The sequence below is a fragment of the Coregonus clupeaformis genome, chromosome 23 (assembly GCF_020615455.1).
Source record: "Coregonus clupeaformis isolate EN_2021a chromosome 23, ASM2061545v1, whole genome shotgun sequence".
NCBI classification, from domain to species: domain Eukaryota; kingdom Metazoa; phylum Chordata; class Actinopteri; order Salmoniformes; family Salmonidae; genus Coregonus; species Coregonus clupeaformis.
The window spans coordinates 3,148,097-3,162,536 of NC_059214.1; positions in this window are offsets into that span (position 1 = coordinate 3,148,097).

The following is a 14,440-nucleotide window of genomic DNA, read 5'->3' on the forward strand; positions in this document are numbered from 1 at the left end:
GGTAGCAGGGGAGCTTTCGTCTAACACATGCTACATAATTATCTCTCTGGGTCTGTATCGTATGATCTCCTAGAAGTATGTTTTGCAGAATTATTAATCGGTATCAAATGTAACTGTTTCTTACAGAAGCTCCTCTCCTCCCCTCCCCCCTCTTTCCTCTCCTCTCCTCTCCTCTCCCGCTGATGGCGGTTTTCTGAAGGTGACCATAACTCAGTCAGTTAGACGTGCTCCACCCTCCTCCTCTTTTCTCCCCTCTTCCTCTGTGAAAGCAGAAAACTCTACAAACAGAAAAGCGCAGGAAGCAGCAGAAAAGGTGCGGAATGAGAGGAGGAGTGTGACGGCCTGCTGATGATATGCAAAAGATGCGTGAGTGTTTACACATCGCTAATTCCCAGCCGTCACTCACCGCAGTCCCTGAAGAGAAGGAGGCTCATTAGACATGGGAGAGAGGAGAGGGGAGGGGTGAAGAAGGGAGAGGTAGAGGGGGGGAGAGAGAAGCAGAGAAAGTCAAGGAGAGAGAAAGGGGTAGATGAAGATCTAATGTAATATTTGTAATATTTGATACATACAGTGCATTCTGAAAATATTCAGACCCCTTCAATTTTTTCACATTTTGTTACATTACTGCCTTATTCAAAAATTTATTTTTTTATTTTTATTATCCTCATCAATCTACATACAATACCCCATAATGACAAAGCGAAAACAGGTTTTTATATAAAAAACAGAAATACCTTATTTACATAAGTATTCAGACCCTTTGCTATGAGACTCGAAATTGAGCTCGGGTGCATCCTGTTTCCATTGATCATCCTTGAGATGTTTCTACAACTTGACTGGAGTCCACCTGTAGTATATTCAATTGATTGGACATGATTTGGAAAGGCACACACCTGTCTATATAAGGTCCCACAGTTGACAGTGCATGTCAGAGCAAAAACCAGGCCATGAGGTCGAAGGAATTGTCCGTAGAGCTCCGAGACAGGATTTTGTCGAGGAACAGATCTGGGGAAGGGTGCAAAAACATTTCTGCAACACTGAAGGTCCCCAAGAACACAGTGGCCTCCATCATTCTTAAATGGAAGAAGTTTGGAACCACCAACACTCTTCCTAGAGCTGGCCGCACGGCCAAACTGAGCAATCAGGGTAGAAGAGCCTTGGTCAGGGAGGGGTGACCAAGAACCCGATGGTCACTTTGACAGAGCTCCAGTGTTCCTCTGTGGAGATGGGAGAACCTTCCAGAAGGACAACCATCTCTGCAGAACTCCACCAATCAGGCATTTATGGTAGAGTGGCCAGACAGAAGCCACTCCTCAGTAAAAGGCACATGACAGCCCGATTGGAGTTTGCCAAAAGGCACCTAAAGGACTCTCAGACCATGAGAAACAAGATGATCTGGTCCGATGAAACCAAGATTGAAATCTTTGGCCTGAATGCAAAGTGTCACGTCTGGAGGAAACCAGGCACCGCTCATAACCTGGCCAATACCATCCCTACAGTGAAGCATGGTGGTGGCAGCATCATGCTGTGGGGATGTTTTTCAGCAGCAGGGACTGGGAGACTAGTCAGGATCGAGGGAAAGATTAACGGAGAAAAGTACAGAGAGATCCTTGGTGAAAACCTGCTCCAGAGCGCTCAGGACCTCAGACTGGGGCGAAGGTTCACCTTCCAACAGGACAATGACCCTAAGCACACAGCCATGACAATGCAGGAGTGGCTTTGGGACAGGTCTCTGAATGTCCTTGAGTGGCCCAGTCAGAGCCTGGACTTGAACCTGATTGAACATCTCTGGAGAGACCTGAATATAGCTGTGCAGCGACGCTCCCCATCCAACCTAACAGAGCTTGAGAGGATCTGCAGAAAATAATGGAAGAAACTCCCCAAATAGAGGTTTGCCAAGCTTGTAGCATCATGCCCAAGAAGACTCGAGGCTGTAATTGCTGGCAAAGGTGCTTCAACAAAGTACTGAGTAAAGGGTCTGAATACTTATGTAAATGTCATATGTCAGTTGTTGTTTTTTAATACATTGGCAACAAATAAAATGCTTTTGTGGGCATCCCGAGTGGCGCAGCGGTCTAAGGCACTGCATCACAGTGCTTAATGCGTCACTACAGACCAGGTTTTGTTCCCAGGCTGTGTCACAACCGGCCGTGACCGGGAGTCCCATAGGGCGGCGCACAAATTGGCCCAGTGTCGTCCGGGTTAGGAGAGGGTTTGGCCGGGGGGGCTTTACTTGGCTCACCGCGCTCTAGTGACTCCTTGTGGCGGGCCGGGCACCTGCAGGCTGACTTCGGTTTTCAGTTGAACGGTGTTTCCTCAGACACATTGGTGCAGCTGGCTTCCGGGTTAAGCGGGTGGGTGTTAAGGAGCGCGGTTTGGTGGGTCATGTTTCAGAGGACACATGACTCGACCTTCACCTCTACCGAGCCCGTTGGGGAGTAGCAGCGATGATACAAGATCGTGATTGAAATTGGGAGAAAATGGGGTAAAATAAAAAAATATATATTTTGGGGTATTGTGTGTAGACTGATGAAGGGAAAAAAACAATTTTGTCCATTTGTCCAAAATGTGGAACAAGTCAAGGGGTCTGAATACTTTCCGAATGGACTGTATATTATATTTACCTCACATGCGACTCGCAATAAGACTAAGCAATTAATCCATTGATGGAATTATCTGACTTCATAAGATAAATAGCAATTTGCAAGAACACTATAGTTGAGTTACAGTAATAGGCAATCAAGAACGGTCTGAGAATGGAATTCTAAATACTAAGTGTATTTAATTACTTTGTAAAATTAATGGATTCACATACAAGGCATAAAGCTGAAGTTACAAGGCAATACTGACATTAACAAAGCATAATTCTAGGCATATAAATCCTAAGGTTAACTTACAAGACAAAGCATGAACAAAGAAATGAGAACTGATCATACAACCTTCCTCCATGGACTGGATACAGGAGAAGAGAGAGAACAAATGCATTTAATTCCATTTAGAACATCTGAAGGTGTAACCTTCTCAACCCCAAACAACAACTATTGACCAATCAAACAATACCAAGTATACATCAACCCGACCACCAAGGCCCAATCTCCACAGGGTGGCATAGCATCTAGGGGCTTGTGTGTAGGATGAGGCCAATGTACAAAAATACATAATTCCATTAAACCTCTTTGCATGGAGTAATTTAGAGTTCACCCTGTACAGATACAAGTTTCCACAGAGATCATACATCCATATAGATAGCATCAGAGTTATCCTCAGAGAACAAGTTTCAGATAGATACCAAACATGGATACTACAGTATTATTCTATCACACATTCAATAGTCAGTCCTCTGGGTACTGTAATAGAGAGATACATTTTGGCCCCTCAGAAGGGGAAGACTGACTAGTCCTTGGACCCATGCCCCACCCCCTGCTTCTCCTTCACCCAAAGGTGCTGCAAAATCTGGACCCCTACAAATCAACTGGGCTAGACAATCTGGACCCTTTCTTTCTAAAATTAGCCACAGAAATTGTAGCAACCCCTATTACTAGCCTGTTCAACCTCTCTTTCGTATCATCTGAGTTCCACAGAGATTGGAAAGCTGCCACGGTCATCCCCCTCTTCAAAGGGGGTGACACTCTAGATCCAAACTGTTACAGACTTATATCCATCTTGCCCTGCCTTTCGAAAGAATTTGAAAGTCAAGTTAACAAACAGATCACCGACCATTTCGAATCCCACCGTACCTTCTCCGCTATGCAATCTGGTTTCCGAGCTGGTCATGGGTGCACCTCAGCCACGCTCAAGGTCCTAAACGATATAATAACCGCCATCGATAAAAGACAGTACTGTGCAGCCATCTTCATCGACCTGGCCAAGGCTTTCGACTCTGTCAATCACCGCATTCTTATTGGCAGACTAAATTGCCTTGGTTTCTCAAATGACTGCCTCGCCTGGTTCACCAACTACTTCTCAAATAGAGTTCAATGTATCAAATCGGAGGGCCTGTTGTCTGGACCTCTGGCAGTCTCTATGGGGGTGCCACAGGGTTCAATTCTCGGGCCGACTCTATTCTCTGTGTATACCAATGATGTCGCTCTTGCTGCTGGTGACTCTCAGATCCACCTCTACGCAGACGACACCATTTTGTATACATCTGTCCCTTCATTGGACACTGTGTTAACAAACCTCCAAACGAGCTTCAATGCCATACAACACTCCTTCCGTAGCCTCCAACTGCTCTTAAACGCTAGTAAAACTAAATGCATGCTCTTCAATCGAACGCTGCTTGCACCCGCCTGCCCGACTAGAATCACTACTCTCGGCGGGTCTGACTTAGAATATGTGGACATCTACAAATACCTAGGTGTCTGGTTAGACCATAAACTCTCCTTCCAGACTCACATTAAGCATCTCCAATCCAAAGTTAAATCTAGAATCGGCTTCCTATTTCGCAACAAAGCCTCCTTCACTCATGCTGCCAAACATGCCCTCGTAAAACTGACTATCCTACCGATCCTTGACTTCGGCTATGTCATTTACAAAATAGCCTCCAACACTCTACTCAGCAAATTGGATGTAGTCTATCACAGTGCCATCCGTTTTGTCACCAAAGCCCCATATACTACCCACCATTGTGACCTGTACGCTCTCGTTGGCTGGCCCTCACTACATATTCGTCGCCAAACCCACTGGCTCCAGGTCATCTATAAATCACTGCTAGGAAAATCCCCTCCTTATCTTAGCTCATTGGTCACCATAGCAACACCCACCCGTAGTATGCGCTCCAGCAGGTATATCTCACTGGTCATCCCCAAAGCCAACACCTCATTTGGCCACCATTCCTTCCAGTTCTCTGCTGCTAATGACTGGAACGAACTGCAAAAATCTCTGAAGCTGGAGACTCTTATCTCCCTCACTAACTTTAAGCATCAGTTGTCAGAGCAGCTTACCGATCACTGCACCTGTACACAGCCCATCTGTAATTAGCCCACCCAACTTACCTCATCCCCATATTGTTATTTATTTTGCTCATTTGCACCACAGTATCTCTATTTGCACATCATCTTCTGCACATCTATCACTCCAGTGTTAATACTAAATTGTAATTATTTTGCACTATGCCCTATTTATTTATTGCCTTACCTCCATAACTTACTGCATTTGCACACACTGTATATAGATTTTCTATTGTGTTACTGACTGTATGTTTTTGTTTATCCCATGTGTAACTCTGTGTTGTTGTTGTTGTCGCACTGCTTTGCTTTATCTTGGCCAAGTCGCAGTTGTAAATGAGAACTTGTTCTCAACTGGCCTACCTGGTTAAATAAAGGTGAAATAAAATTCAAAAAATAAAACAGAGGGCACATAAATTAGGTTAGAGCCTACAAAGAGAGGGGGTGGAGAGATGGAGAGACAGTGAGAAAGAGGTAAAATGAGAAGGGTAGAGGGAGAGAAAGCAAGGGAGATAGAGAGAGGAATATGTGCATGAATCCTGTAAGCTGATGAGCTGTCAGTTCAGTGTCCTATGCAAATGAGGAACAACAGGTTCACCCAGAGGTCATGGAGACAGGAACAGCGAGCAACCGGTGCACACTCGAAGCCAATCAGAGCTCACTCTATGCCACCAAGAGGGAAACAATATCAAGAGCCAGTTTCACCTTAAGAGCGGTGCAGACCCGGGTCCGATCCGAGTCAGTTAGACTAACATGATGTAGGGTTGACTTTGGAATTCTGTGTGGCTGTCATACCAAATCCATCCTCTCTAAATGGTAAACTGTGAAGTCTGGTTCTGTCTAAGAAAAGAAAACACTCACAGAGGTTAACATTGGCTCTGCTCATCTTCATTCTGTTTTTCATCTCTATATAAGTCTCTCTCTTTTTCCCCTGGTGTATTCCCCTGGTGTATTCTCACCCTGTCAGCCACCCTCCCCCAACATCCACCCTTCTCCTCCTCCCGCTCTCCCCCTCCTCTCCCCTCCACCTATCCCCCTAGGCCGGATGAAGGTTCTCTGATCTGGCTAATTGATTGGCTGAGGGGAATACAGCTGAACCCTGAGAGCCTCTCTACTGACAGGCCAAAACACTTTGTTCTTCCTATGAGCATATTTTCCATAACCTGTAGGTAGGTAGGACTGAGGTCTGAACGGATAGTTCAGAGCTTCTAATCTTTTCTAGAACCTGTATGAAGTAAATAGACTTGGAGCTTGTAGGGATAGCTCAGGGCTTCCTGCACTTTTCTACCCCTCTTCTCATTGTGTCTGTCCAGTTGAGCGTGAGGTTTGCCAAGGAACAAGGGGGATGGGGGTTGGAGTTCTGCTTTTGTCTTCTGCGATTTGATTTTTTGATAATTAAATGTAAAGAAGAAAAATAAAGATACAAATAAAAAGAGGGAAGGGTTTAGGTTAAAGACCCGGTTTAGGGTAAGGGTTTGAGTTGGGGGAGGATGGCGCTTGCAGCGCCAGGGTTGTGTGTTCGATTCCCACGGGGGACCAATACGAAAAAGTGTTCAAATGTATGCACTCACTACTGTAAGTGGCTCTGGATAAGAGCGTCTGCTAAATTACGTAAATGTACAAAAAATTAAATAAAATAATTGGGGATGGAAACTTGCTCTTCAGGATGCTGGGAGGGCGTGGTGTTTTGTGATTGTGAGTAGGTGGTTGTGGATGTTGTTGATGTTGTTTGTGTTTCCATCACCCAAAAGGAATGGGCAGAGAGCATTACCCACATGTCTTCTCCAGAGCAGCAACACAGCAGACACAGTGGGTAAGTATGCTTGTACTGGATAAGTATGCATGTACTGTAACCTGTAGGGAACACAATACATGGTCTATACTTGCCATGTAGGTTCAGAGCAGCCAGAAAACGTATGGTGAGACAAAATTTGTCCCAGTACTTTTCAATCTGCCACATCACTTTCAAAGCAGCAGCACCGAACGCATTTACCAGATATAGTCATTAGTTCACATCATAGAAAAACATTTAAAGCGGTTTGCAAAGGAAAAGAAAGCAGGTGTTTCTTATTGGACAAGTTGACATAGTACGTCCCCCAATTTCAGCCCCTTTGCTTCTCTTTTGTTTAGTGAATATAACCCTGTCCCTGGGATTTCATGCGGTAACCCACACGTTCGCTGCGACAGGTGGATTCACTTGTCAGTCACAGTGGTCTCTTAGCTACAGCCTACAGAGCCTCATTTTTACGATATAGCCAATTTTGACTGTGGTAACTAGTGACAACCATGACTGGTTGCCTGCCTCACTAGAGAGCGAACTCAAATTTCTTGGAAAACAAGGTATGTGTTAATAAAAGCAGTTAATAAAATCAGTTTAGTCTTCTGCTAAAACTATCTAGAATGATCCAATCTATAGCTAACAAAACTACTAACGTTATCTTTAGTATCCTAGATAGCTAGCTAGCTAACATTAGCTAGCTAGGTTGATGCAATCATGCAGCCAGCAGATAACAATAATAATTTAGACTCACTGAATAAATGTGTTTGGCACAGGACAAAGAAGATGAAACGATCTGCTGCTGCTACCCAAGGCCAAGGGATACTGTTCCTGAAAAGGTTAATCAGCCAGTGTGTTAGTCCAGTAATGTTGGCATATTATTTTATTTCCACTGCTGGGAGCAATAGAGGAGCAATAGAGAACAAAAGAGGAAAGGCCCACCCTCCCCACTTGTGCCGTGTCATGAAGATAACTGGACCTACTGAGATGTTCCTTTTGTTAAGTAAATCAGGTGTTAAATGAGGTGAAAAGGAGATTGGAGTAGGATTTAAAATAATGAACAATTACAGTATAACACTAATCAGATTATGAAATAATTGTTATTTGGGGCCGCATGTGCACACCGATAGGACGCATGGGGTGTGAGTAGCTCCGTTTTGTTCAGACAAAACTGTGGTTATATGTAGAAACCAGGCAACAAAGTTTAAATTAAGCCTCTTAAATCAACATCCCCAAGCAACTGGGCGAGTGAACGGTCAGTTATGTACAACAGCGAACCAATCAGTTGGTAAAGTGGCGCGGTGACACAAATCCAACTAGCCATGGCTTCCCCCAGAGGAAAAGACAAGGAGCAACTTAAAGATGCAAACGAGAGTAATGAACAGCTAAAGGATATCCAGGAAAACATAGGTAAAATGCTCTCAATGCACACCAAAACAAACAAACTGCTACAATCTGTAATTTAAAAAGTAGATTCGCTAATACTAATTTGCCTAATTTCAGTTTATGTGACAAAACAATCACTCAAGAGTGTAGAAAATCATTGTACCATCTAAACCTATTTGAAATATATTTTCCATAACAAAAAATATTGTATTTTCAGCAGTTTGAAGCTGGTGTACAAAAAAGAAAGTAAAAGATGAATGGGAAGCATAGAAATAGTGCACATAGAACAGCTTTATCATTACATAGACTTGCATTCAATGAGAATGACATATCTATAATCATATTTCTATGTGAATTTGGTTGTGCCGCCCAAAAAGTTACATATTGCAGCATTGAATGTTTGCTCACCCTACACGTTCACACGTTTTATATATGTAATGTATACAATAACTATGCATTCATACTATGACTCTTCCATATCAATGGGATGTTCACAGCCCTCATATGACGTCTGCTAAAAATGTTTATCTGGTTGTTCAATGGCAAACGGAACAGACAAGGTAAACTTTTGTTCTATACAAGTAAATGACAACAAAATCCAACTTATTATATGGAATTTGCACAGGCTTCATGATGAAAAAAAAAACATAAGGTTCTTGAACATTTAAAGAGATTGTCAGCAGATGTGGTTTTCCTGCAAGAGCTACACTTTAAAAAAATAAAGAGGAGCTGAGTTGGAGAGGCCTGTGCTGCCACCTACTGTAGTAACAGCAGAGGTGTAGGCATCCTGATAAATAAGAATACACCCCTTTACCTTATATCCCAGCACATGGACCAAGAAGGACGTTTTCTCATTTTGAATTGTACCTTACATGGGAAAAAATACACATTGATTTAATTGTATATCCCGCCAGTGGCATACCTGGTGTTTTTAGATATAATTCAAGCTATATAAGATCAAACCCAGACAGGAACTTTTATTTTAGTAGATGACCCAAATCAAGCATTCAGCAAGTCAGACAGACATAGCAATAAAAAAGGGAAATTCAAGTAGCCTCCAAAGAGGCTGAAAAATGTCATCTCTACAAATATTTTACAGGACACCTGGAGATTATTATTTCCAACTACAAGACTACTCCTTTTTTTCTCAAAGTAATTAAAATACAACTTTTACATTACCGTGTAGTTCACCAATAAAATGGTCTGACGGTGATGTGAACATACTTGGTATTTATATCCCGAAAGAAAGAAATTATCTCACTACAATACATTTTTATAGAAAGTTAGCAAAAATAGATAAGATATTGCTACCATTGAAAGGAAAATACCTGTCTATTTATAGAAAAATCACCCTGATTAACTCTTTAGTCATATCCCAGTTGACCTATTTGCTTATGGCCTTGCCTACACCTAGTGACTTGTTTTTTAAATTATACGAGAAAAAAATATTAAATTTTATTTGGAACGGCAAGCCAGACAAAATTAAATGGCCTTATTTATATAATGAATATCAATTCGGACGGCAGAAATTATTAAATATTAAAGCATTAGACCGCTCACAAAAGTTATACTTAAATCCAACATCTTTCTCTAGCAGATTAGTAAGAATGTCTCACCCCATGTTCAAGAATGGCCTTTTTCCCTTTATTAAGATTACAACCTCTCACTTTCGGTTATTTGAAAATGAAATAATCTCCAAAATATCATTATTTATAAAACAAGCCATAGAAAGTTGGTTACAATTTCAGTTTATTCCACCAGAAAAGACACAACAAATAATACAAGACATATTATGGTTAAACTCAAATATACTAATTGATTTAAAAAAAAACTATATCTTTGGAAAAAATGTTTAAAAAAGGTATAATCTTTGTACATTATATCATAAATAGGACTAGTGGAGTTATGCCACACATGCAGCTAACACAAATATATGGAAATGTCTGCTCTACCCAAAACTACAACCAACTAATTGCAGCATTACCGCAAAAGTTGAAGAGGCAAGTGGAAAGGGGAAAAAGTAAGGAACTTGTCTGTCGGCCCTGAATAAAGACCAAAATTGGTTAAAGAAAATTGTGATAAATAAAGAAGTATACCATTTAAGGACCAAAAAATTGACAGCTGTGTCACATAGCCATTTTATGTAGACTCGATTGTTTCTTTTGGATCATTTTCTTACTGCATGACCCAGCTGCGCTTTAGCTTCAGCTCACAGACGGATGGCCTGACATTCTCCTGTAGAATTCTCTGATACAGAGCAGAATTCATGGTTCCTTCTATTAAGGCAAGTCGTCCAGGTCCTAAGGCAGCAAAGCATGCCTTACTGTGGAATGCAGTGTTTGGTTTTCGCCTGCTGTAATGGGACCCATGTCGTCAAAAAAATTGTATAGTTAAACACGTCCACACACACACACACACACACACACACACACACACACACACACACACACACACACACACACACACACACACACACACACACACACACACACACACACACACACACACACACACACACTCCCCACTCTTCCCCCACAAACAACCACAAGCGCAAATGTTCAACAGTTGTTCCATCCGAGACCAACTCAAGAGAAGACTTGATGTGCGAATATATATATACAGTTGTAGCTGTTTGAGAAGGCATGCAAAATTGAGCAAGAATGGGGAGAGTTGATTAACCAATGTCAAGTCCTAGCTGATGGAGCTCAGATACACCACCCTATCCTGAAACACACACATGCTAGTCCCCCATTGTGACCATTTTCCCAAGCATCTCTATGCAGTCAGACCTTTTGATTATTTTGTGCCACCAGGGCCACAATAATTTGCCCCCTCTCTGATTGTCAGAGTGTGACCCCCTCCCCATGGGTTACTGCAGCTAGTGTTGCCAGCACTACCACTACCTGGGTGGGGGCACCCCACCAGAATTCCCGCTGGCTAGGTACAAGGTTGTCAAGGTTCTCATTAGCAGCTTTGAGAATTTCCTTGTTCTGTATATTATGCTCACCCATCCGGGGGCTTTATCTTTGTTGGACCAACCCTGCCAGGCAGGCTCAGAGTATTGAGGGGGCAGTGCCGCTTTAGTGGGTCTCTGACCACCTTTATCTTTCTGTCGTGGCTGTGTATAGGCTACTTGCAGTAGGCCTGTAAAACAGATAAGGACTTCTCCTTAATGTATGGGTCGCTCAGGTGGGTGTCTCGGGTATAGGGTTGTGGACCGTTCCATCATGATAGGACAATAAATAAATAAACTACATTTACAATTTATTTTAAAATGTATATCCCATATCTGCACAAAATTGAATGCTCTGTCTGTGTCACAAATTCAGCCGAGGCTGCCCCTCCTCCTTGCTCGGGCAGGTTTCGGCGTTCGTCGTCACCGGCTTACCAGCCACTACCGCTCCATTTATCATCCCTCCATTTGTCTTGTCTTGTCTTGTCAATCACACACACCTGGTACTCATTCCCTCATTAGTCTGTGTAGAAGTGTTCCCTCTGCCCCCTTGTCCTTTGTGAGTGATTGTTCATTGTGAGAGTGAGTAGCTCGGTTGAGCTACTCTTTCCTTGTATGTAGCCAAGGTGGATTTTTCCCTTGTGCTAGTTTTGTTTTGACGCTTGCTGCGCTTTATTCATGTTGATACACACATTTTTACATTTACATTTTAGTCATTTAGCAGACGCTCTTATCCAGAGCGACTTACAGGAGCAATTAGGGTTAAGTGCCTTGCTCAAGGGCACATTAACGTCATTTAGCAGACGCTCTTAGCCAGAGCGACTCACAAATTGGTGCGTTCACCCTATAGCCAGTGGGATAACCACTTTACAATTTGGGGGGGGTTAGAAGGAATACTTTATCCTATCCCAGGTATTCCTTAAAGAGGTGGGGTTTCAAATGTCTCCGGAAGGTGGTGAGTGACTCCGCTGTCCTGGCGTCGTGAGGGAGCTTGTTCCACCATTGGGGTGCCAGAGCAGCGAACAGTTTTGACTGGGCTGAGCGGGAGCTATGCTTCCCGCAGAGGAAGGGAGCCAGCAGGCCAGAGGTGGATGAACGCAATGCCCTCGTTTGGGTGTAGGGACTGATCAGAGCCTGAAGGTACAGAGGTGCCGTTCCCCTCACTGCTCCATAGGCAAGCACCATGGTCTTGTAGCGGATGCGAGCTTCAACTGGAAGCCAGTGGAGTGTGCGGAGGAGGGGGGTGACGTGAGAGAACTTGGGAAGGTTGAACACCAGACGGGCTGCGGCATTCTGGATGAGTTGTAGGGGTTTAATGGCACAGGCAGGGAGGCCAGCCAACAGCGAGTTGCAGTAGTCCAGACGGGAGATGACAAGTGCCTGGACCAGGACCTGCGCCGCTTCCTGTGTAAGGCAGGGTCGCACTCTCCGAATGTTGTAGAGCATGAACCTGCAGGAGCGGGTCACCGCCTTGATGTTGGCGGAGAACGACAGGGTGTTGTCCAGGGTCACGCCTAGGCTCTTCGCACTCTGGGAGGAGGACACAGCGGAGTTGTCAACCGTGATGGCGAGATCATGGAACGGGCAGTCCTTCCCCGGGAGGAAGAGCAGCTCCGTCTTGCCAGGGTTCAGCTTGAGGTGGTGATCCGTCATCTATACTGATATGTCTGCCAGACATGCAGAGATGCGATTCGCCACCTGGTTATCAGAAGGGGGAAAGGAGAAGATTAGTTGTGTATCGTCAGCGTAGCAATGATAGGAAAGGCCATGTGAGGATATGACAGAGCCAAGTGACTTGGTGTATAGGGAGAAAAGGAGAGGGCCTAGAACCGAGCCCTGGGGGACACCAGTGGTGAGAGCACGTGGTGCGGAGACAGCTTCCCGCCACGCCACTTGGTAGGAGCGACCGGTCAGGTAGGACGCAATCCAGGAGTGAGCCGCGCCGGAGATGCCCAGCTCGGAGAGGGTGGAGAGGAGGATCTGATGGTTCACAGTATCAAAGGCAGCAGACAGGTCTAGAAGGACAAGAGCAGAGGAGAGAGAGTTAGCTTTAGCAGTGCGGAGAGTCTCCGTGACACAGAGAAGAGCAGTCTCAGTTGAATGACCAGTCCTGAAACCTGATTGGTTTGGATCAAGAAGGTCATTCTGAGAGAGATAGCAAGAGAGTTGGCTAAAGACGGCACGCTCAATAGTTTTGGAAAGAAAAGAAAGAAGGGATACTGGTCTGTAGTTGTTGACATCAGTGGGGTCGAGTGTTGGTTTTTTGAGAAGGGGAGCAACTCTCGCTCTCTTGAAGACGGAAGGGACATGGCCAGCGGTCAAGGATGAGTTGATCAGCGAGGTGAGGTAGGGGAGAAGGTCACCGGAGATGGTCTGGAGAAGGGAGGAGGGGATGGGGTCAAGCGGGCAGGTTGTTGGGCGGCCTGCAGTCACAAGTCGCAGGATTTTATCTGGAGAGAGAGGGGAGAAAGAAGTCAAAGCATAGGGTAGGGCAGTGTGAGCAGGACCAGCAGTGTCATTAGACTTAACAAACGAGGATCGGATGTCGTCAACCTTCTTTTCAAAGTGGTTGACGAAGGGGGGAGGATTCAGGAGGGAGGAAAATGTGGCAAAGAGCTTCCTAGGGTTAGAGGCAGATGCTTGGAATTTAGAGTGGTAGAAGGTGGCCTTAGCAGCAGAAACAGATGAAGAAAATGTAGAGAGGAGGGAGTGAAAAGATGCCAGGTCGGCAGGAGTTTAGTTTTCTTCCATTTCCGCTCCGCTGCCCGGAGCTCTGTTCTGTGAGCTCGCAATGAGTCATCAAGCCACGGAGCTGGAGGGGAGGACCGAGCCGGCCGGGAGGATAGGGGACACAGAGAGTCAAAGGATGCAGAAAGGGAGGAGAGGAGGATTGAGGAGGCAGAATCAGGAGATTGGAGGGAGAAGGATTGAGCAGAGGGAAGAGATGATAGGATGGAAGAGGAGAGAGTAGTGGGAGAGAGAGAGCGAAGGTTGCGGCGGCGCATTACCATCTGTGTAGGGGCAGAGTGAGTAGTGTGGGAGGAGAGTGAGAGAGAAAAGGAAACAAAGTAGTGGTCGGAGACATGGAGGGGAGTTGCAGTGAGATTAGTAGAGGAGCAGCATCTAGTGAAGATGAGGTCAAGCGTATTGCCTGCCTTGTGAGTAGGGGGGACGGTGAGAGGGTGAGGTCAAAAGAGGAGAGAAGTGGAAAGAAGGAGGCAGAGAGAAATGAGTCAAATGTGGACATAGGGAGGTTGAAATCCCCCAAAACTGTGAGGGGTGAGCCATCCTCAGGGAAGGAACTTATCAAGGCGTCAAGCTCATTGATGAACTCTCCAAGGGAACCTGGAGGGCGATAGATGACAAGGATATTAAGCT